Genomic DNA, 25,603 nt, shown 5'->3' on the forward strand with positions numbered 1-25,603 from the left:
TGGCAAATGTCTGCTTTCTGCTCTGTGGTGGATCTTACATAGTATAGCTCTGTTCATCACTCTTCAGTAAGAAACTATTTTGACGTTGCAAATGTCAAATAAAAAACTATTTACTTGACATTGCAAATACTATGTGCTTTGAAGAAAGTGAGCAAGTTCACATCACTCAGTCCAGCCCATGCTGCTAACGTGTCCATATTTAAGATGTATGAAATGATTGATTGCTAATCCAATTATGCAGCCCTTCCTAAAGATGCAGGAAATCAATAACCTTCTCATTGCATAGAGATGTGCTCCCTGAAGATGGGTTTACTCTTTCTGACTCCCATCCAACCCATTCAGTAGTAAGCATCATCATAGCAGCCTGTAGACTGCGGTTGCTAAGGAACAATAAGATAGATGCAGGAAATAAAGAATGGGACTGGCTCACAAATGGATGGCCTATGGCAGAAGTTCCCAAGCTGCGGCCTCTATTAGAGCCACCTAGGGGGACAGATTCAAGCAACCGCTGGCCCTGGCCCAGGACTCCTAACTTAGCAAACATGGTGTTATGCAGCTATGAAAATTTCCAGTGGTGCTGATGTTGCTACAGTTACCCCTGTAAAGCCCTCGTCTGACAGGTGAGGACTTTAGGAACACTATTCTAGTAGTTCAGGGATTAAAACCAACCACTGGCCAATGGGACTTCATGAGGCTAAAGCAAAGGACCCCAAAAGAGGCAGCCTACAAAACTGCATGAGAAGTCTTTAGGAGCTATACGTCTGACAGAGGACTAGTATCTAAAATATACAAATAACTCATAAAACTAAACACCAGGAAAACAAGCAACCCAATTAAAAATTGTCTATGAAACTGAACACAATGTTCTCAAGAGAAGAATTATAAATAGCTAAGAAATTTTTTTTTAAATTGTCCAACATCCTTAGCAATCAGGGAAATGCAAATTAAAACTACTTTGAAATTTCATCTTACCCAGCCAAAGCAACTGAGGTCAAGAAAATAAATGACAACATGTGGTGATGACAATGTTAAGGAAGAGAAACACTCGGTGCGGCTGGTGGACTTGTAAACCATGGAGTCAGTGTGGAGGGTCCTGAAAGAGCTAAAAGCAGATCTACCATAGGATCCCGCCATATTGCTTCTGGACAAAACTGAAAGACTATATATTCTGCTCAGAGATATTTGCTCACCCATGCTCATGGCTGCTCTATTGGCAATAGCCAGGGAATGGAAACAACCCTTGATATCCATCTATTGATGAATGGACAATGAAAGTGTGGTCCATACATCCAATGGAATTTTATTCAGCTATAAAGAAAAATGAAGCTTGCAGGTAAACGGGCGGAGCTGGAAATGACCATTCTGAATAAAGTGAGACTCAGAAAGACAAATGTCACACGTTTTGTTTCGTATGTGCGCCCTAGCTTTGAATCTTTCGCCGTATATGTTTAAATTAGATTACCTATAGAAGTCAGGGAACTCAAAGGAGACTTTGAAGGGAGGGTTTCAAGAGTAGAGGAATAACCAAACACAGCTGGTGTGAGAGAGGAAAAGGGGAGAAACGGGGCGAGTGAGGGTAAACGGGGTGGGGAATAGAAAGACAGGCCAGAGGAGAGGGTACTAGGGGAGATGCAGGGCCAGGCGGCTAGTCACTGCCCTCACCGTGTGTTGTCTCCCTGGACACCGACATTTCAAGAAGGACCAAGCCTCTGGACTTGGAGACATCTCTTGCTACTTGAAAAAATAAGGCACGTGGCTCCAGGGGTTTATTTACAAGTCAAGGGTTGAGAGAATTCTGGCCATTAGATTTCCCAAGAGACCTTTCAATATGAAGAGGGTGGCTGCCTTCTTCCCTCATACAAGCAAGAGGAAACGTTTTCTTTTGACCCTCGCCTACAGAGTGCCCAGTCCTCAGAAGAACATTTAGCCCAGTTATTAGTAAGTCAGCCAGAGGTAAAATCTGGTGCAATGAAGTGTATGTGTTTAAGAAATCTCTCTCTCTGAACCAAGATAATGCTTTGTATATGCTTTCAGGATAAATTAATGAGAATATTAAAAATTCAACAGTAACTCAGTCTTGTTTCACATTTGCTGATTAGGATATCTCTCATATCCTGATAAGTCAAGACTCACTCAATTGATATGTAAAAGGACTATTAAGAAATGTCATCCAGATGGTGTATATCACATAGAAAAAAATGACCCTATATGTTAAAGTCTATTGCCTTTTAGGCCATTAACCAGACTCCTGTCTAACTCAGCAGTTTTAGCCTCATGTCCTCTGACTAAGCTTTCTGTAAGTGTCCAGTTCCTCAAATGCTCTTAGAACCAGCCTTCCATAGCATGGATTCTGCATTGACTTAAGAGTCGAGCAAAAACAAGTATTTGTGTTTGTGTAAGTTATATGGATTTTTTTCTTGAATTTTTATTAGCTGTGTGCACACACTTGCTGGAGTATGCACATGCCACAGCAATCATGTGAGGTCACGGAACAACTTTCAGTGTTCTCTTTTCTCCTCATGGGTTCCAGAAATCAAACTCATTATTAGCTTGATCGCAAGTTTCTTTTACTCACTGGGCAATCTTGTCAGCCCCCAAAAGTTACTTTATCAACTTTCTGAAAATTATATTTACTGGAGAATCCAACAGCCATCATTGCAACAGAACATGTAGCAGGAGAGGTGGATTCACACCTCATCATGGCAGGTGGAATCATACCTCATCACAGCAGGTGGACTCACACCACATCATGGCAGGCAGACTCACACCTCATCACGGCAGGTGGACTCACACCTTATCACAACAGGTGGGCTCACACCTCATCATGGCAGGAGGAATCACACCACACCATGGCAGGCGGACTCACATCACATCATGGTAAATGGACTCACACCACATCATGGCAGGTGGACTCACACCACATCATGGCAGGTGGACTCACACCTCAGCATGGCTTTTACATCTCTACCACCTACTAAGGGAAACACTCTTTTTTTTTTTCTTGAGACCATATCACTGTCTCCTCTGTAATAGAAATGTGTTCTTTACCTTGATGGAAATGGAAAAAAAAATCAACTCTTAAGTCTATTCTAGCAAAAATTTTATGTCATTTGTGGCTATTGTAAAGGGTGATGTATCTCTAATTGCCTTCTCAGCTTCTTTGTCCATTGTATATAGGAGGGCTACTGATTTTTTTGAGTTGATCTTGTATCCTGCTATGTTGCTGAAGGTGTTTATAAGCTTTATCAGTTCCTGGGTGGAATCTTTGGGGTCACTCAAGTATACTATCATGTCATCTGCAAATAGGGAAAGCTTGACTTCTTCCTTTCCAATTTGTATCCCCTTAATCTCCTTATGTTGTCTTATTGCTCTGGCTAGAACTTCAAGTACTATATTGAATAAGTATGGGGAGAGTGGACAGCCTTGCCTCGTTCCTGATTTTAGTGGAATTGCTTTGAGTTTCTCTCCATTTAATTTGATGTTGGCTGTTGGCTTGCTGTAAATTGCCTTTATTATGTTTAGGTATGTTCCCTGTATTCCTGATCGCTCCAAGACTTTTATCATGAAGGGGTGTTGGATTTTGTCAAATGCCTTTTCTGCATCTAGTGAGATGATCATGTGGTTTTTTTCTTTGAGTTTGTTTATATGGTGTATTACATTGATGGACTTTCGTATGTTGAACCACCTTGCATCCCTGGGATGAAGCCTACTTGAATCATGGTGGATAATTGTTCTGATGTGTTCTTGGAGTCTGTTTGCCAGTATTTTATTGAGTATTTTTGCATCAATGTTCATGAGGGAGATCGGTCTGTAGTTCTCTTTCTTTGTTGCATCCTTGTTTGGTTTAGGAATCAGGGTAATTGTGGCCTCGTAGAAGGAGTTTGTAATGTTCCTTCTGTTTCTATTACTTGGAACAATTTAGAGAGTATTGGTATTAACTCTTCTTTGAAGATCTGGTAGAATTCTGCGCTGAAACCATCTGGTCCTGGGCTTTTTTTGGTTGGGAGACTTTTAATGACTGTTTCTATTTCCTTAGGGGTTATTGGACTATTTAAATAGTTTATCTGGTCTTGATTTAACTTAGGTATGTGGTACCTATCCAGAAAAATGTCCATTTCTTTTAGGTTTTCCAGTTTTGTGGAGTAGAGGTTTTTGAAATATGACCTGATAATTCTCTGGATTTCCTCAATGTCTGTTGTTATGTCCACCTTTTCATTTCTGATTTTGTTGATTTGGATTCTCTCTCTCTGTCTTTTGGTTAGTTTGGATAAGGGCTTGTCTATCTTGTTGATTTTCTCGAAGAACCAACTCTTTGTTTCATTAATTTTTTGTATTATTCTCTTAGTTTCTAATTTATTAATTTCACCTCTCACTTTGATAATTTCTGGCGTCTATTCTTCCTGGGAGACTTTGCTTCTTCTTGTTCTAGAGCTTTCAGGTGTGCTGTTAAGTCACTAGTGTGGGATTTTCTCCAACTTCTTTATGTGGGCATTTAGTGCTATGAATTTCCCTCTTAGCACTGCTTTCATAGTGTCCCATAAGTTTGGGTATGTGGTGTCTTCATTTTCGTTGATCTCTAGGAAGTCTTTAATTTCTTTCTTTATTTCTTCCTTAAGCCATTGGTGATTCAGTTGAGCATTATTCAGTTTCCATGAGATTGTAGGTTTTCTGTAGTTTTTGTTGTTGTTGAAATCTAACTTTAAACCATGGTGGTCTGATAGAACACAGGAGGTTATTCCAATTGTTTTGTATCTGTTGAGATTTGCTTTATCCTCCTTGGGCCTCCAGTGGCACAATTCCAGGCATCCTTTACATTCCCCCTCCCCCAAATTCTAAATGATACCTTCTGAAGTTGTATAATGTGAGCAGCTGGGAACGGACTCCACTGGGTCTTAGAAGGATGGGCAGGATCCTTAGAGTGTGTTTGTATTTTGCCCATACTCTCTGATTCTATGCTAGACAAATACTCATCTACAAGTTAAATAAGCTCTATAAGCCACATCTGCAATAGTAAAAATGAAGGAAGAAGCGGCTATTCCCTGCTTAAATATATGTAATGTCTTTCCCATTTCTCACTGTTCTACAGAAAACCATTCACTTATGTATACAAGCAATTGCATTCTCAGTCTTTGCACAGACAAGCAACTCAGGAGGCCAGAAAGACAGTACAAAGCCAGCTGTCTCTACTTGTTACTTTCAGAGTACTCTATCTCAATACAAATCCCTTTCCTTCTGTCTGTCCATCTATCTACATGCTCCACAGCATGACAGACCTTGGTTGAAAAGATTTAGCTGAATGGTTGCTAGGTTTGAAGTCACACATCTACATTGGGGCTTACACAATCTGCAACCCATAGCAACATATGGTTACAGTAAAGAAGAGATCTGTTAAAAAAAAATAGTGTTCATTATGAACGATCAGATTGGGGAGGGAAGGAAGGGGAGAGTACTGAAAGAGACTACTACTGGAAAGGGTGCTGGAGGATGTCTTTCTGTATGCTGTGAATATATGTTGTTCCCATTGGTTAATAAATAAGCTGCTTTGGCCTATGGCAAGGCAGCTTAGAGGCAGGCAGGAAATCCAAGGAGAGAGACAGGAAAGAGAGAGGTGGAATCTGGGGAGAGACGCCAGCCTGCACCAAAGGAACAACATCCCAGCAGACTGGTAAGCCATAGAACACGTGGCAAAACATAGATCAACAGAAATGGATTAACTTAAGATATAAGAGTTATTTAGCAAGAGGCCTGCCATAGACCATACAGTTTGTAAATAATATTAAGCCTCCAAGTGATTATTTTATAAGTAGCTGTGCTATTATAGGATGTTCTGTATGCTATGAATATGTTGCTCTGATTGGTAAATAAAATGCTGATTGGCCAGTAGCCAGGCAGGAAGTACAGGTGGGATAAACAGACAAGGAGAATTCTGGGAAGAGGAAATCTGAGTCAGGAGATGCCAGCCCACTCTCCAGGGAGCAGCATGTAATGGCACACAGGTAAAGCCACGGAACACGTAGCGACATATAAATTAACAGAAATGGGATGAGTTTAAATGTAAGAACTAGTCAGTAGGAAGCCTGAGCTAATGGCCGAGGAGTTTTAATTAATATAAGCCTGTGTGTGTTTACTTGGGTCTGAGTGGCTGCAGATTGGGTGGGACACAGGAAAACTCTGACTACACAGCTGTGGGACCACAGGGCCAGATGGGACCAGAGAAAGCTTCTGCCTACAAAAGGGGACACTTAGGGGTCAGGTAAAACCCTGGCACAAGGAATCTACCAGGAATCTACAAGGATGACCCCAGCTAAGACTCCTAGCAATGGCAAATATGCAGCCTGAACTGGCCGTCTCCTGTGACCAGGCAAGACCTCAAAAGGAGGGATTGGGAAACCAACACAGCCACATACACTTTGACCTACAGTCTGTCCTGCCTATGGGACATGCTGGGGTAAGGGTAGCCTAGAGATTAATGGAGTGGCCAACCTATAACATGAATTGCTAAACAGTCTTATTAATAAAAAAAAAAAAAAATCCAGAGCCTGGTATTGGGCTGAATGCTGAAAGATCAGAGAAGCAGAAAAAGCCACAGCTAACCTCACTTTGCCAGCTTCTCAGTTGATCCTGTTTCCTCAAACTGGATGCCTCTGAGTCCTCATCTGAATGGATCTCCACTGAACTGCTGCTAAAAGCCTAAAAGCTTAAAAGCCTCTGTTCCTGGTCCTCATGCCTTATGTACCTTTCTGCTCCCTGCCATCACTTCCTGGGATTAAAGGTGTGTGTCACCATGCCTGGCTGTTTTCAGTGTGGCCTTGAACTCAGAGATGCAGATGAATCTCTGCCTCCAAAGTGACAGGATTAAAGGCGTGTATGCCACCATTTTCTTGCCTCTTTGTCTAATCTAGCGGCTGCTCTGTTCTCTGATCCTCAGATAAGTTTTATTAGGATATACAATTTATTGGAGACACAATATATCACCACACCAACCAATGGCTGGTCTAGCCTAAAACTCATGTCAGAAGAGTAAGCCCACCCCTTGGCACCGCCTGGAGCACCCACAGACTAGGTGACCCAGAGACCCAGGATAGAACCAAACATGACTGGAGGGAAAATGCCAATGTTGCCTAATGATATTCTGCTATACTCACAGATTGGTGTCAAGTCCAAGAGTCATCAGAGAGGCTTCATCCAGGAACTTATGGAAACAGATGCAAACCCACAACCAAATATTAGATGGAGCTTGGGCAATCCAACAGAAGAGGGGGAGAAAGGATTGTAGGAACCAGAGGAGTCAAGGACATCACAAGAAAACTCACAGAATCAACTAACCTGGGCTCAAAGGGGCTCACAGACACTGAACCGACCTGGAGCCTGAATGGGACTGACCTAGGCAGTCTGCATATATGCTACAGTTGTGCAGCTTGGTCCTCTTGTGGGACTCCTAACAGGGGCTGTCTTCAACTCTTTTATTGGCTTTGGGACCCTACTCCTCATACCTGGTCGCCTTGCCAGCCTTACTACATGGGGAGGTGCTTAGTCTTACTACAACTTGATGTGCCATGTTTTGCTGTTACTCATGGGAGACCTGTTCTTTCCTGGATGGAGACAGAAGAGGAGGGGATGGCGGGTGGGAACAGGGAGTGGATGGGAGGGAGAGACTAGGAGTAGAGGAAGGAGGGGAAACTGTAGCAGGGATGTAAAATACATTTATTTTAAAAAATAGTGTTCATTATATCACATTATGTCATGTCTAATTTCAGAAAACATCTGCCTCTCCCCAGCCTCAAAGAGACTTCTGCATTTCTGGAGCCACAGATATGTCTGTATCTTCTTCCCCGCTATTTCTTTTCTGAATAGCTGCTAGAATTTCAGATTCCAGCTGAACCCTCTTGGGTCTTTGTGGTTGACATTTTGTTCTAGTTCCTTCTTGATTCATGTTACTGGCCATGACTTTGTGCCGCCCTCTTTTTTCCTGAAATAACACATTATTTCTCCTTCTCTCTCCTGCTTTCATTCAAACACCTCACCCACCTACCTACTCAACACACACACACACACACATCTGTAAACTTTAGAGCATTTGGAACAGGCCAGTCAGTAGAAGAAAGAAATTATTGGTATTCTAAATCCAGGATTTAGTATAATAGTTTTTTATTAACTGCTGTCCTCATGATTCCCTTATTATTCACCTGTAATCTCTGCTCTCTTTATTACCTAATATTTCTTCCCTTGTTTTACCATTAACACTAACCAGTGATTTATTCAATATTCAGTGAATTTTAAAGAAATCATTTTTTTTTTCATATCGGGTAGTACTTTCTGTGTTGTCAAGAAACTAGAAGGTGTTGATTAAAGAGGGCCGTGTGTTTGGGAGTAATATTTTTTTAATTAGTAGCAGTAATTTGTATTCTCAAGTCTCTGTGTAGCAAAGTGAAATGTTTTACTGCAGATTCCGTGTCTGCTTGTGTTTCAAACTCTCACGGACGGCCGAAAGCACGTGCCCACCATCAGCAGCGTTAGAATTAATTACAGCCCTGTGGGCATGCTGCCCACAATGGTCATTTTCTTCCTTCTGTCTCATACAATTCTATTTATCTGACCTAGTCCATCAATTCAGGTTATATTTGTCATCTCTAATTCTCCAGTATTTTTAAATACCCAAAGTAATTCTAGTCACATGAAGAAAGAGAAACCCTAATTTGTAGAAAACACCTGAGACTGGAACATGTTATAAAGTAGGATATTTCTCTGGTCATGCACTGATGTCCAAATAATAGTTCATTGTCTTTGCAGCTTAAATGCTGCAAATTCTAGGCATCGAACTTGGTGCTTTATTCTTGATATCACCGTGACTTCAGAGAAGCATCCCCTCAGACACTTATTTTGCTAAATGTGCTATAACTTCTTATGCAGTGTGATTTCTTGTGTTAAAGAAAGGATAGGTGAGCGAGAGTTGCAACTCCCCAAATGGCTGTAGCACCAAGCCTCACCACAGCGGGTGCCACTTAAACCTTGGTTAGCTCGGAAAGAAAGGCACATGTTCCCGGGGCCCACTGACACCCCTCAGAGGCTTCCTTGGGCCTTGCAATTCCTGTCCTCTACCAGATCTCCCCAGCCATGTGCCCTGGCAGCTCTCTGTGATCTGGGTTCACATGCAGATAACACAGCTGTGAAGCCTGACTGACATCACACATGGAGAAAGGCAGGAAAGCAGCTTCCTCCCGTGAGTAAACTGCATAGGGACCTGGGGACAACCCTGCAGAAATAATCCATGCATCTCAAATTTTACAATTCATAGTTCCCCCTACACCAAAGGAATAGTATAAAACATGATGGACAGCTCATTGCTTCCCCCAAAATGAGTGATGTCTCAAATTCCTCCAAGTTTTTAGAGCTGGAGCAGGAATTCCTACTGTTGTTAGCTGTTTCTAAAATCTCAGGCAAGCTATGGTCGTGGGTAAGAGCTTTTCTTGAGAATCCAAGATGGGAGTAAGCAAAACCTAGGTGTTCCACCAGCCATTCCCCTGCCCAAGTGTTCTGGGTTTTTTTTCCCCCTCCCTTTCTTGCTTCATTGTCAAGGGGATTAAAAGCTCACTGGCAACTTCAGAGCACACCTGACCTAGATGCACACCTTGCCTGGTAGACACCTTAAATCGTCATTATACCACAGGGAAGGGGGCTTGCTTTTCTTTTTCATTGATTCATTAATGATTCAAAACAATGGTTTCTCTCTGTCTCTCTGTCTCTCTCTCTCTCTGTCTCTCTCTGTCTCTCTCTCTCTGTCTCTGTCTTCTGTCTCTCTTCTCTCTCTCTCTCTCTCTCTCTCTCTCTCTCTCTCTCTCGGTTTTTCAAGACAGGGTTTCTCTGCGTAGCCCTGGCTATCCTGAAACTTGCTGTATAGACCAGGCTGGTCTGGAAATCACAGATCCACCTGCCTCCCAAGTGCTGAGATTAAAGGTGTGCGCCACCACCACCCAGCTTTCTCTTCTCCCTCCTCCTTCACCTGTAGCTTGAATTTTCCTGTGTCCCGCCCTGTCCCGCAGCCACTCAGACCCAAGTAAACACACAGAGTCTTATATCAATTGCAAACTGTATGACCAATGGCTCAAGCTTCTCGCTAGCTAACTCTTACATCTTAATTAACCCATTCCTATAAATCTATACTTTGCCTCGTGGCTTGGGGCTCACTGGTACCTTTACATCTTGTTTCTCTTGGCAGCGGCTAGCAGCATCTCCTCTCCTTTTCTCCTCTCCTATCTCTCCAGTTAGAATGTCCACCTAACCTTATTCTCCCTCACCATTGGCCAAACAGCTTTATTTATCAACCAATCAGAGCAAGTCATATTCACATAGCATACAGAACGACACCCCTATCACTCACCCCTAGTCCTTGCCACTTCCCAAATAATACCTCATAGGAGTGTTTAAAAACTAAAGCCGGGCGGTGGTGGCGCTATTTATCCCACTCGGGAAGCAGAGGCAGGGCGGATCTCTGTGAGTTTCGAGCCAACCCCTGGGCTACCAAAGTGAGCTCAGGAAAGGCGCACATACACAGAGAAACCCTGTTCGACCAAATAAAATAAATAATAAATAAATAAATAATAAATAATAAATAATTAACCTACTGTTGCATATTATGGCAAAGAATGGTTTGAAATAGGAGAATTTAATCCCCTCCTATGTCTGGTGGCCTCTTGTCTGAAACCCCTGTCACAGCAGTGTGGCCCCTGCTCTTTCAGTTTTTCATGGTTGGTTCCTTCCTTGGCTGTCTGTTGGGTCCTCATCTCTGTTTCTTCGATTTGCTTCTCTCTCTCTCTCTCTCTCTCTCTCTCTCTTCTCTCTCGTCTTCTCTTCTCTCTCTCTCTCTTGAGTTTGCATTAGAGCCTAAGTATGTCTCTGAGCCACATGCATGCAGGTGTTCATAGAAGCCAGAAGAGGACATCAGTCTCCAGGAGCTGGAGTTACAAGTGGCAGTGAGCTGTCTGATGTAAGTGCTAGAAACTCATGTCAACACCTGGAGCTCTCCACCACACTCTCTGAAAATCTCACATAAAATGCTTAGAGAATGTACAGGTTTGGTTTCCTATTTCAAAATCTTCAACTTAACCTCGTTGTCATTGTCTTTGCCGTATATAGGAACATGCATGTTCCCAGGAATGAAGACAAGTCTATTGAGAGAGCAGCCTGCCAGATGCCGGAAAGGATGCAACAAGAAGAATCATGACAGGTTAAATGCAACTGCTTGAAAATTATTAGATAAGGCAGGAGAAACTTCTACAACAGAAAAGGTTAACCGGAAGGTGGGGTGCCAGCAAAAGCTAGTCAGTGTACAAGCCTGCATCCTGACAGGAGAGCCAAGTTAATCTCAAGAGCACCTCAGACTCATGACCGCTGAGCAAAACGGAGAGAGGACTGTGTCCACGTTGTTAGCTAATGCACTTGTAAACCCCTTCTTGACACTTTCCCAAGATGCCACCAGTCAGCCCCATGCCAGGGGATGGAGAAATCTTGTATGGAACAAAGGAATGAACAATTCCAGAGAAATGTGCCAACAAATAATAACATTTGACGACACCCACCCCCCAAACGTACAGTTCCCTTCTTAATCCCCAGAGCAATAATTCTCAGACTTTTCAATGAGAACGGCTTTATATTTTCCATTCAGAGACCTCTTTTCATATGAGTTACAGCTATTCAAATCTGCCGTCTTGAAATTAAAATGAGCACTTTAAAATGTTTATTAACTCATTTCAAAATAACAATAATATAGCCTAATAATATAATTTATGAAAATAATTACATTTTCCAAAACAAAAGAAGATTTAGTAGATGAGTGGTATTTTTGGCAAACTCTTTAACGTCTGTCCTAATAAGAAACATCTGGGCTCATATCTGCTTCTACATTTAACCAGTTGCAACATGTTTTGGCAGAGGTATATGGAAGAAATGCACCCTCACAGCAAGACACTCCTGGAAAAGGCAAGAATGTTCTAGCAGCCTCTTTCAGACATTTGTGCACTGAAACTGTGTCATAAATTGGAAAGGGGTGGTTTCCTGAAGATAAACTGCAAGGCAGAAGCTGATGACCATTAATGAACTCTTTCTGCTGCATTAAAGACACTGATGTATTTCACACTGGGGATGTGTCTTTCATCATTGCATGATTTTGTAACATCCTTGGCGAATCTTTGTTTAAGTTATACAGATCTTCAAAGTGCTGGTAAATTCCACTACACAATTTCCAGTGAAACATACTTATTACCACTGATCTCATCGAAAAAATGTCATATTGGGAAAGGTCCCAGCAGTCAATTTAAGGTGTTTAAACTTATAATTATTTTTCGAGGCAAGGTCTCTGTCTGTATCCCTGATTCCTGGCTGTCCTGGAACTCACCCTCTAGACCAAGCTGACTTCAGATTCACAGAGATCCACCTGCCTCTGTCTCCTGAGTGCTGGGATTAAAGATGAGTGCCACCATACCTGGCTCTAATTTTTTTTTTCATAAAGTCTGATATTTCTCATTGGAAGTTAAAATTATCAATTGTTTTCCTTAAGTCACAGGCTTACTTTGTTCATTTAAAAATAATAAAATTAGACTAAAAAACTGTCTTCCAAATACCAACAACTGTGTAACTATGGTCCTTCTGTCACTCAGGCTGGCTTAAAGCTGGGTTACCATGGGGAAAATGTGATTTCAACTAAACCACTGTTCTAGAGTTCTTTGTGATGGCTGCTGCATGTCTGCATACAGAAATAATTCTGCATTCAGAATTGTAGATATAATTCCTATTTTCTCACATAAAATATTTTAAAATTGCTATTCAATCTCCAAGTTTTACTGTGTCCTCAGGTCAGTCTCAAGGGAAATTAAGTCTTTTCTTACAACACTCTGTCCTTGTTGTGTGATATTTTGTTTGTGTCTTGACAAATAAAGCTTGCCTGGAGATCAGAGGGTGGAGCTAGCCACTAGTTAACCATAAAGGCCAGGCAGTAGAGGTACACTCTTTCAATCCCAGCCCTTGGAAGGCTCACACCTTTGATCCCAGCACTTGGAAGGCTCACACCTTTGATCCCAGCACTTGGAAGGCTCACACCTTTGATCCCAGCATTTGGGAGGTAGAGACAGGATCATAAAAGTGGATAGAGACAGGACCTTGGGCCCCTTGGGTCTGAGGATTCAGAGAAGTAAGACGTGACTGTGGCTGCTCCTATGCTTCTCTGATCTTTCAACATTTCTCGATATCTGACTCCAGGTTTTTATTGATAAGACTAATTAGGATCACAATTCATGTGCTGTTAAAACTGGTTAGCCATCAGTGAGGAAAGTGCTTACTCTGCATATCTAACAGCCTGAAGTTCAATCTCCAGAACCCAGAAGAAAAGAACCAACTACCTGAGATTATCCTCTGAACTCCACCTGTAGTTTATATGGGCATGCACATGCATGCACACATACACACATGCACATACATACACATATAGAGGAACAGACAATAAATTTAAGACTGCTATAGCTTGGGCCACGGAGTTTCATCCATCACTGTTTTATGCCATTAGTGCAAATGTGAGTGTTGTGAGAAACACAAAACCCTGGATTAATATGAAAGAGTTTTGTGTTCAGGAGCACCTGGTAAGGACCTTTGAGACTTTAGGAATAGCTGAAAAAAAAAACTTTAAAAAACCCTACTCTGTTGTGAAATGAAGGGTTCTTTTCTTTGTATTTAGAGATGCCCATATGTGCTTAGTACTTTACATAAAATATGAAGATTCAACTAAGAATTGCCAGCCAAGTGTAGTGGCACATGGCGTTAAGCCCAGCATTTGGGAGACAGAAGCAGGAAGACCTCTGAGTTTGAGGCCAGCCTGGTCTACAGATAGTAAGACTTTGTCTCAAAAACAAACAAAAAGAAAGAAAGAAAAGAAGAACAAGTAGAAAACAGAAGAGTCACTTTGCATGCTCCCAAAATAATCCTAGCTCTGGAGTCAAAGAACTCACTGAACTCAGAAATGCTGACATGTAAGTGATTACACTTTATAATAGGAAAGTATCCAAATTAAAGTCATCGAAGAGAAAGGCTCCTGGGATAAAATCCAAGGGAAACATAGCAGAGCTTCCAACGTCCCCTCCCAGTGTATCACACAGGGAGGCACTTAATTCTCCCGACTTATCATTATAAGTGGCACCTTCGGTGTTCCCAGCCAGGAGGGCTCTCCTGAGTCTTGGGCTCCAGGGTTCTTACTAGAGAATCAGTCAACACTACAGAGAGTGCTCACATGACCAGCCTCACCTCTCAGATTTCAGACTCCCCCCAGAGAAAAACAAGCTAATAAATGATAGTCACATCTTTGTCATAGCCATCTGGTCAAATGGGCAGAGGGCGACCTGAGCAGGTGAATCTGAGCAGGCAGAATATCCCAAGTGCCTAGAGTACAAACTATCTTCAAATGCCCAAAGTTTGACCTCTAAATCTGCTACTGTCAATATTATACCGATCAAATTGCCCCCCAAGGTGAAAAAAAAAAAGAAAGAAGTTGAAAGACAAAATACAAGAGTGGAGAAAAGTTTGAATGAAACCTAGTTAACATCCGCAGTGAGAAAAGAAAAGATATTGTTCTGGGCTAGAAATGCAGCTAGGTAGAGAACTTGGCTAGCATGTATAACTGCATTGAATTCCTAACACCACACACAGACACTACACACACCACACACACACACACACACACACACACACACACACACCACCACACCACACCACACACCACACACACACAAACATACACACACACAAACACACACACACATACACAATATGAGCAGACCACAAAATGGATTCTCACAAAACGAGAAAGAAGTTGTGGAAATTAACCATCAAAGCACGAAAAGAGACACAATCAGGTCGCAGCACAGCAGAGCTAGAAGTCAGTGCAGGAGCTGCCCGGACACGTGAGGAGGCAGCCGGTGGACCACTGAAGAAATGGGGAAGACTCAGCCGGGCGTTGGTGGCGCACGCCTTTAATCCCAGCACTCGGGAGGCAGAGGCAGGTGGATCTCTGTGAGTTCGAGGCCAGCCTGGGCTACCAAGTGAGCTCCAGGAAAGGCGCAAAGCTACACAGAGAAACCCTGTCTCGAAAAAAAAAAAAAAAGAAATGGGGAAGACTCTAAAATTCCTAGACTCGGTGACAATGAGAACACAACTTCCCCAGACATTTGTGATGCGACTGAGGCGGTTCTGAGAAGGGCGTTTACATGTATGAATCTACATTCAATTTTTAGACATACTTTAAAAGTAACAGAGGGCCGGGTGGTGGTGGCACACGCCTTTAATCCCAGCACTCGGGAGGCAGAGGCAGGCGGATCTCTGTGAGTTTGAGGCCAGCTTGGTCTCCAAAGCGAGTTCCAGGAAAGGCACCAAAAACTACACAGAGAAACACTGTCTTGAAAAAGAGAGAGAGAGAGAGAGAGAGAGAGAGAGAGAGAGAGAGAGAGAGAGAGAGATCGAGATGGAGAGATGGCTCAGCGGTTAAGAGCACTGGCTGTTCTTCCAGAGGTCCTGAGTTCAATTCCCAGAAACCACATGGTGGCTCACAACCATCGGTAATGAGATATGGATGTAGGCAGAACACTGTATACATAATACATAAATAAATCTTAAAAAAAAAAAAAAGTAACAGAGATGAGATTCAAGGTCCTGGAAAAGCAAGAGCTTTCCAAACCTGAAAGCAGGATATGGCATAAAAATAAGAAGATCTGGGCAGACATTAATGAAATCAATGTGGGAAGGAGAATGCGTAGAGTCAACCACACACCACTGGTTCTAGGTAAGCGAGAGCCGGCGAGGTGGCTCTTGGGAAGAGCTGCACTCAAGACTTGTGACCTGACTTCTACCCAGGTCGCACAAGTCGGCAGGACAGCATGGACTCCTGAGTCACCTCTGACCTCCACAGGTCACTCCACAGGTCATCCTCTGACCTCCACATGTTGCCCTCTGACCTCTACATGCTGTAGGAATAAGGAAGAAGACACTCAACACTAAAATTTCATTCTCAGCAGGAATAGTCATCAGCTCTGGACTTGAAATACTCTATATTCTCCAACTATCTAAACCCACTTGTATTTCCTCGATGAAGGAAAAGGAAGGTCAATTTCTAATTTCACAGAGCATTGCTGTGTACTCTCAAGGTATTGATTTTGCCTCTGACAGAGTTATTTCATTCTGTTAGAAAATTACAGCTCAGAGCTCATTAGAAACATAGCAGAATATTATGCTTGCACAATTTATTATTGAGCCTTTTCAATTCTGTTCCCCCAATTTTTCTACTTTATTTTATAAGTCTGCTAAACATGTCATGCTACAAAGAAGTAATTATTACAAACTTTAATTTGTTAATACAATTAGAATAATTTTAGAATCATTTTTGACAATTGCTACATTTCAAATTTTAATCATTTACATAGTCTAGAAATGGAAATAAATATAGTTGAAATTTCTCATTATGTTCAAGAACGTAGACTTTCTAAAATTGTCATTAAAATATTCAAATAAGACTGTATGTTGTAAAATTCTTCCAAAGTTCACACAACTAGCAAGTATTAGTGTTCCTAAATGTTTTTACTGAAGTTCAACTAAAATGAGAGAAGGAAATGAACTTTATTTTCAGAATAGTTTTCTGTCACAGACACTGGGGCATCCTTTAGAACACACAAGGTAAAATACTGAGCAAGAAGAGGAAAAACTCAATTATCCTTGATCTGCTTACTCTAGAAAAAGCAAAGGGTAGTGAAAAACAAAAGGATACGGAGTGAGACTCCCCTCGTTGCGAAGACACGGGCCAACAGATGAAACCAGAAGATACTATATCGAGTGAGGTGATCCAGAGCCAGAAAGATAAACACCGCGTGTTCTCCCTCATCTCAGATCCTAACTCTGAATCTTCAGATGTGAGTATATAACCTGGAGTAACCGCAGAAACCAGGGAAGTAAAAAAAAAGTGTGATGAGTGAGAGAGGAAGAGCGCTAGAGAGAGGAATAGGATGGAGGAAATGTGAAGGGAGGGATGGGGAAAAGTGGGAGTGGGGGAGACTTTAATTGGTGAAGGGGAAAGGAGATCAATACCGAAGTGGAGGGGGATGGGAAAAATAGCATTAAGAATTCTTGAAAAGGCCATAGGGAATCATAGTATTTTATACTTGGCTAAAACTGCAGTGTGTGTGTGTGTGTGTGTGTGTGTGTGTGTGTGTGTTTTGATGTGTGTGTATACTTTAAATGAGGTTATACCATTTGGTGTGATAATGCTCCCCCAAGAGCCATTGACGATCAACAAAATTCCCAATATGAGACATGAGAAACCTCCTTTTGGAGTTTTGGTCAGGGGAGTCAAAAAGACTCCCCACACAATGTAGACAATTGCTGTTGCTTTTGGTTGCCTCCCAGAAACTGGAAATAATTCCCTATTGTTGAAGACACCATGCCCTTTGGAAACAGGACTCAAGAAATGAGCTGGATCTGACTCAAAGCCTCCTGCATGAGGCTCTCATCACACCTGAAAGTCCTATGCAAGCTGCCAGGGAGTAAAGCACACAACAGTTCTAGCACAACAGTGACACTCAGCTGTAACACTTACGAACCACAACAGTGATCAGCATGGCAAGATATCCCTGAAGGTACAACTGTGGCACATACATCTTAGAAGTAACCAAGACCTGCCTCATTGGACTTAAGGCCCACCAAACAACAGGGGAATCTCGCCTTGTAGTTTGATCCTAGCCAACCATCCACGGCTAATGAGGTTACAGATCTCAGGAGAATATACTATTGTCCCGTTCCCACATCAGCATAATTCCTAACTCCAAGTATTCTAAATACTTACAGCCACGCATTAGTACAGCTTTCATGCTTTATCAAGGAAGTTTCTTTTTTTTGTAGTAGATGGAGACCTCTACAGAGAGCCACAAACACCCGAAATGTAGAGACTGACTGTGGGGTACCCAGCGCCATCTGATACATCTACAGCACAGCCTTTCTGCAAGGCTCAGGGATACCACACAAGACGGGTGGAAAGACTCTAAGAGCCAGAGGAAAAGAGAATCTGTTGCAACATTGGCTCTTCTGGACTTGACAGAAGAACTATGTCCATGAAACCTCAACAATATGGTTCCTTAAACAAGACTTGAACAATGGCATGAGTGGATGTGCCAAAGTAGCTGGGGAAAACCACACAGGGTCCCACCCCTAGATGAAGAACTAGTCATTCAAAACTGCTGAGAAAGGCAGAGTTAGTATTTCCCGGAGATGAGCACTCTAAGTGGCTATTCATGTGTTTGTTTGTTTGTTTGGTTGGTTTGTTTTGTTTTGTTTTGTTTTTTGAGACAGAGTTTCTCAGTGTAGTTTTGGAGCCTTTCCTGGATCTCGCTCTGCAGACCAGGCTGGCCTCGAACTCACAAAGATCCGCCTGGCTACTGCCTCCTGAGTGCTGGGATTAAAGGCGTGCACCACCACCGCCCAGCCCTAAGTGGCTATTCAATGCCAAGAGATCAGTTCTGAAAAACAGAGTGCATACAAGCAACATTAAATGGACCCAGCCAGTTGCGTTTATATATTTATTCGCACATGCATATATGTGACAATAACAATTAAAGAATAAGAGGTTATGAATGATTCTAAAGAGGTGAAAGGACATGAAAGGGGTTGGAGGGATGAAAAGGGCGAAGGATATAATTATATTTTAATCTCAAAATGTAAATAAACAGGCAAAAAACAATGTGAGTCATACAGAAACACTGGTTAATTCATATAGCACTAGGCAAAGAAAAGACATTGATGACATAGAAATCTTGACATATTTTTATCATTTAATTGTTCAGCATTAGAAAAATAGGACATTAGTCCTTAGAATTGTGAAACTTAAGAGGTCCTATATTTTAGTTCAACCTTTTTTTTTTTTAAGTGGCATGGGCCATATAACAACTTGGTACCAGAATTAAGTTTCTATAATATTATTTTGTTTTACCTGGCATGCTTATTTCTGTACTGACTCACACTCAGTACACAAATTTCACCATTGAACATACTTGGTAACTTGAAGATATTCATAAAGCTGCAATGATAAATCACCAGACATTTTCAAATGTGGAAATGGCACAGCTCAGTTCATGCTTGCAAAGTCTCAGCTGCTGTGTGCAGAATGGCACAGAAAGAGGAAGTTGCCAGAAGACAAGAGTATTGAGATGACATAGTCAGGAGCAGGTTAGGGCTCTACAGGTTAAAAAAAGGAAGAAAGAAAATGTGCACACAGTTAAGCAGTGCTCAGTGGCACAGTCCACACACGGAGCTACATTTGCTGTTTGGCGAGGAAGAAAGGCCAACTCTTGGGACAATGTTGAGTCATCTCCCCTTTGTATAGGAAGAGCTTGGGTCTCTGTTGCATTAAATCAGACAGTCCTGGGGTTGGGGATTTAGCTCAGTGGTAGAGCACTTCCTTAGCAAGTGCAAGGCCCTGGGTTCAGTCCTCAGCTCTGGAAAAAAAAGGAAAAAAAAAAAAAGAAATCAGACAGTCCTTAACTTGTGCGATCATTTCCTTTTCCCCACACTTTTCCCTCCTTCCGATGCACTGATTTCCCATCTTTTGTTGCCACAGCCCCTGAGGAAGTGACTCCCACTCATCTCAAAACAGCATTGCAAATGTCCAGGAGGCACAGGCCTCACATAAGCATCAACACGCCACAAAGTAATTACATTATATATATTATGAAATTAAGCCCATTATTTTATACATTGAATATTTGCTAACAATAAAGATAAACAGGCTAGAGAGATGGCTCAGGAGTTAAGAACACATATTACTTTTGCAAAGGACCCAAGTTTAGTTCCCAACACCATTGTCAGATGGTTCACATGAGCCTGTAACTTAACTCCAAGGGATCCAACACCCTATTCTGGTCTCCGCTAAAGGCATCGGCAAGAAAAGAAAATTACAGTTTATCAGAAATAAAAATTGTGTTTGTAAAGGCATCACTAAGGAAGTAAAGCTATTGCAGTGTTTTTCTGTTGCTATGATAAGCACCATTGTAGGTAGAAGTTTCTCTCCCACCTGCCTGTTCCCAAATACCCAGCAGCCACTTCCTAAATAATTGACTCCAAGGCTTAATATTACTTATAAATGCTTGACAGGTAGTTCAGGCTTATTACTAACTAGCTCTTACACTTTAATTAACCCATAATTCTTATCTATGTTAAGCCACGTGACTTGGTACCTTTTCTCAGTCAACATTCTCATCTTACTTTCTCTGCATCTGTCTGGTGACTTATCTCTGCCTTTCCTCTTCCCAGCTTTCTAGTCTGGTCACCCCACCTTCACTTCCTGCCTGGTTAATGGCCAATCAGCACTTTATTAAACCAATAGGAGTGACAAATCTTTACAGTGTACAAGAGCATCATCCCACAGCACAGCTCAGGGAAGAAAGGGTTTATTTCAGCTCACAGGCTCCAGTCTATCATCTAGGAAAGGCAGGGCAGGAACTCAAGGCAGAAACCTGAAGGCGGGAGCTGAAGCAGAGGCCACGGAAGAATGCTGCTTACTGGCTTGCTTCTCATGGCTTGCTCAGCCTGCTTTCTGATAGAACTTAGGACCATCTGCCCAGAGGCGGCGCTCTCATGGTAGGCTGGACCCTCCTACATCAATCATTAATCAAAATATGATCCACAGACATATCCATAGGCCAATCTGATGGAGGTGATTCCCTGGTGACTCTAGTTTGTGTCAAATTAAAAACAATCAGCACAGAAGTGGTAAAGTCACAAGGTGAGAGAAGATACTTGTAGTCCTTACAACTGATAAGGTCTTGTGTCTGCAATATACAAAAAAGCTTTATAATTCAACAATAAGATATGTGGTCAAACTTTCAAAGGGGCAAAAGTTTCAAATAATTCACTGAGTGAGATGTATGAATAAGAATCAATAAGTAAATGGAAAAGCGCTCAACATTACTCATCAGAGAAATGCAATCTGAAGTCAATGAGGTCCCAGTTTGTACTGGTATTAAGCAACTATTATCAAAAAAAAATAATTATAAGAGTCGCTGAGTATATGGGGAAATCAGAGCTCTCATATATTGCCCATGGGAACACAAAGTGGTACCATTACTTTGCTAAACAACTTAGAAGTTCCTCAAAACAGTATAAAGTTATCATAAGACCTTCATTACTGGTTATCTATATACAAAATTATGGAAAATTGCGTCAGCATGTGCATGAACAGCAGCACTATAGCAGTCTGTCAAAGCCCAAAACAGCAAAGCCTGTATGTCCGTCACCTGGTGAAAGGGTACACAAGTGTAGTATATCCGTAAAATGGGACACCACCTGTCAATCAAGATAACTGAAGTTCTGACACGTACAAGGACGGACCTTGAAAGCGTTGTCTTAAGCGAAAGAATCCAGACAATAAAGACTGCGTGCTGCCTGATTCATTTGCACAGATTGTTCAAAACAGGCGAGTCTACACAGACAGAAAGCAGATCATAGGTTTCCAGGCACCAGCGGGGTTGAAGGGAAGGAAGGATGACTGTTAGTGAGCTTTAGGGGAGGAAGTGTTCCAGACGTATTTTGGTGGTAGCTACAGTTTTGTAAGTCCACTAATACCACAAGATGCAGATACATATAAATGAGATCTGTGGTGAGTGACATGCCAACACAGGTTTCGAAAGAATATTCACAACAGTGCTCATAACACCCAAGGTCCGGAATGACCTGAATAGCTATCTATGGTGAAACAGATGCACAGATTTGCATACTTATGCTCTGAAATGTCCACAGGAATGAAAATAAAGAATAACAAAAGTGGACTGTTGAACAGTGGAAGAAACTCCGAAGCTCAGGAATGAGTCTACTCAGGCAGTTCAGACAGGTAAGAAGTAAATGAAATAATTCTCTTTTGACTTGACTTCGCACTCAAAAATGGAAAGAGTAAAGTTATAATTAACAATTTTTATGTCATGAAGTTTTTAATTTTTAACATTGAAAATAATTTAGCCGTGAAGAAAGGGTTCTCCAGAAAGAGATACCATTGATATTTTTATCTATGGTTTGTACTTTATTTTGCCCAAACCTTACTCAAAAAAAAAAATTAAGCAAAAAAAAAACCAATCTCCTAATGTCTGAAATACAAACATAGACAGGTGGAATAAATTCTAAACATTATAAAACATCCATTAAATGCCACAGCGGAGATCAAAGGGTAAATCCATCTCCTATCCCAGCGTGGGAGACTAGCCGACTGAGTGTGACTGAGGACAGCAATGATTCTATTCCAAATTGTCCTGAAAGACTTCATAGAGTCCCCTGACACTTCAAGACCTCTGTCAGAACAGAATCGGGTTACCAAATAAAAAATACAAAACCTTTGAACTCTTCTGTTTTCATTTTGAGGCTGTTTTCCCTTTTCAGGATTCTCTGGGCAGATATTTAAAGTCTAAATGAAAACAAAGATGTAAGGCTCCCACCCCTGGGGGTTTGGGGGTAGTTTGCCAATGTTTTGTGGCATTATTTCTAAACAGGGTGATTAAAAGGATCTGCAGGCCCCTGAGTCCCACTCACAGTAGACTCTGATTCAATGAGGCTTCAATATTTGTCCATGTTAAAAGTCACTCAGGAATTTTGAGGAAATTACTGAATTGGTTTCTTAGTGTCCTAAGTCTACTTTTACATTGTAAAGTCAGATAGCCATGTAAAGCCACTAATTAGCAGCATCAGAAAGGTAGCAAGTTGGCCCAATATCAGATCACATGGATAAGAAGATAAAGATGCTAAAATAAACAAAGCAGCTGTGATTGATTTATCTGGCAAGCAAGCTGGAATCCCATCTCTCTGTGGACTCCCAACAAGGGCTGAACACAAAATCAGCAACCAGAATTCTTTACATCAAGCATGTTCATTCTTCAAGGCACTTACAGGAAAAAAATAATAAGAAATTACATAAGAGATCTTATCTCCAAGGTATGTGGCATATTTTCTGGTGGGTACCAGAAAGCAATCTAACTGGGTCCCAAGTTTTATTCAAAGGTTTTTATTCCTTTGTATAAAAATGTAAATTAATAATCAAAAGAAAATTGTTAAGCTTCAGACTTCTCTATTTCTCCAACATAGAATTGTATATAAAGAACACTTAGCTTGGACAGATGTAGTGGCATACGTCTTTAATACCACCACTGGGGAGGCAGAAGCAGACAGATCTCTGAGTTCAAAGCCAGCCTGGTCTACAGGACAGCTAGGACTACACAGAAAAACCAGTCTCAAAAATAACTAAATGTTGGAAGACATGGCTGGCTGGAAGAGTTCTCAATCTCCCCATGGCCTGGCAGTTCATCTCAATAGCTCATCAACGTGGAGCTCCCTGCCTCCAGCGGAACTTCCTGCCTCTACCTGCCCTTATCTGGAGAAGGTCCCTGGGCTACAGGACTGAAAGCTCTCTCTAAACCAGATGCCTGACTTATCTTTAGCTTGTATCCTGACACAGATCCCTGCTGGAAGGCTCCCTTGCTGCACATATAATAACTAAGACTTGTGCCAGGAGCCTTACGATAGGAGTGTGCCACTTCATGCAAAGTAGGGTTTGTCCCCAGGCTCCCCAATCCTATATATTCCTTATACTCTGGAATAAAGTTGAGATGATTCACTGAGGTCTGCCTCCCGGAGAGCAGTCTCTGCTCATGTTCACGGCTGAGTATAAAGCTTTCTGTCACCACTACTGCCTCTTGCCCTCTTGACCTGGTAGCCAACAAGAGAGAAAGAAGACCCCACACACAAAAATAAATAGATAGATAGATAGATAGATAGATAGATAGATAGATAGATAGATAGATAGATAGCTTGAGGGAAAAAGATTTAATTTTGATAACAGTTATCTTTTATGGACTTCAGAAAGTATTAGAAGTCATTTGGTTTTTGGTTTTTGTCTTAAGATAGGGTCTCACTATATAGCTCTGATTGTTTTGGAACTCAATTTGTAGACCAGGCTGGCCTTGAACTTACAGGGATCCACCTGCCTTTGCCTCCTGAGTGCTGGGACTAAAGGTGTGAGCCACCACTGCCCAGCCTCATTTGATTTTTTTAATGGTTATCCCATGGCTCCTTAAATTTCTTTGAAGGTAGATTCATTCTAGGTTTTTTTTTTTATAGATGTTACTTCTTACAGCACAAGCAAATGGAAACCAGAGAAATTACCAAATAGGAAATTGGGATGTAGAGATGATAGTTGGCCACAGTAGTCAAGGCCTATGACCAAGAGCTGAATATATTTTGGTATTCATCTAGACCAGGTTCCTCTCCAGCAGGGCAGATCTGTTGCATATCACAAGGAGAAGACTTCTTCTCTTCCTGTATTTCTGTAGCTTTCTTGAGAAGTTTCCATGGGGTCGAAAAGATCTGAGTGCAAATCTCAAGTACCCAGGTGTACACCCGCAATCCCAACACTGGGGAGGTAGAGACAGGAGGCCCTGGAGGCTTGCTGGGTAGCCAGTGTGCTGAATCAGGGAGCTCCATATTCAGTGAGAGACCCTGTCTCAAAAAATAAGGTGAAGAGTGATGGAGGAAGGTACCTCCTATGTATGGTCTCCACAGGAGTACGCACACACATGAGTGAGAGCATGTGAGCACACGCACACGGAACAAAAAGAAAAATAACCTCATAAATAACTCTCTTCTGGTTAATATGAAATATTGATGAACAGAATTCACCTAGATTCCTAATATATTTTGAGAGAATGTGTATTAAGCATTAAACACTAAATATCAATATGCCTTTGGGTTTCTTTCAAAGGATGAAAAATAATGCAAGGCTGAATGACTTATCAACGTAGCAATTTATGTTTTTTATTTTCTATTCCATAGATGTCAGTCCCACTGAAATTTCTAATCTACATTCCATTTTTTTCTCAAATGCTGTTGTGTCTAAATATAAAACAGACACTAAAATAATATCTACTCCTTTTTGGTCAAAAATTAGTCATGGAACGGATCACTGGGTCATTCCAGAGAAAGAGAAGGGGTGGGGACATGGAAAATAAGATTATTAGTATTACAGATTGAATGTGAGATGTCACTACCACCACCAGATTTGTCTGTTTGAACACTTGGACTCCAGACAGTTGTATTTTGGGGAGGTTGTGGAACCCTTTGTACATAAGACTTAGCTTGTGGAGACAGCCTAATGTTGATCTGTACGCAAGTCCTGCTTCCAAACCAAGCTCTATGTTCTCTGGTCAGTGTCAAGTGAGAAGTCGCCACAGCCACAGACTAACCCACTCTGGCTGCTAGACCTTCCCCATCATGGAGGGTGTCCTCTGTACAGGGAACCAAAATCAATCTTCCTTCCCTCTGTTTCTTCTGTTGGGTATGTGATTCCAACAATGACAAAAATGACTGAAGTGGAAAGCTTCTTCTGAATAGTAGGAGCTCCACGTTAATCCCTTCACAGCCCAACCTGACTGCAACCTTAGGAGAGCTAAGCCACACCCACCTTGCTGACTCAGAGCTAAGACACACCTACATTGCTGACTCAGAGCTAAGACACACCCACATTGCTGACTCAGAGCTAAGACACACCCACATT

The sequence above is a fragment of the Peromyscus leucopus genome, chromosome 19 (genome assembly GCF_004664715.2).
Source record: "Peromyscus leucopus breed LL Stock chromosome 19, UCI_PerLeu_2.1, whole genome shotgun sequence".
NCBI classification, from domain to species: domain Eukaryota; kingdom Metazoa; phylum Chordata; class Mammalia; order Rodentia; family Cricetidae; genus Peromyscus; species Peromyscus leucopus.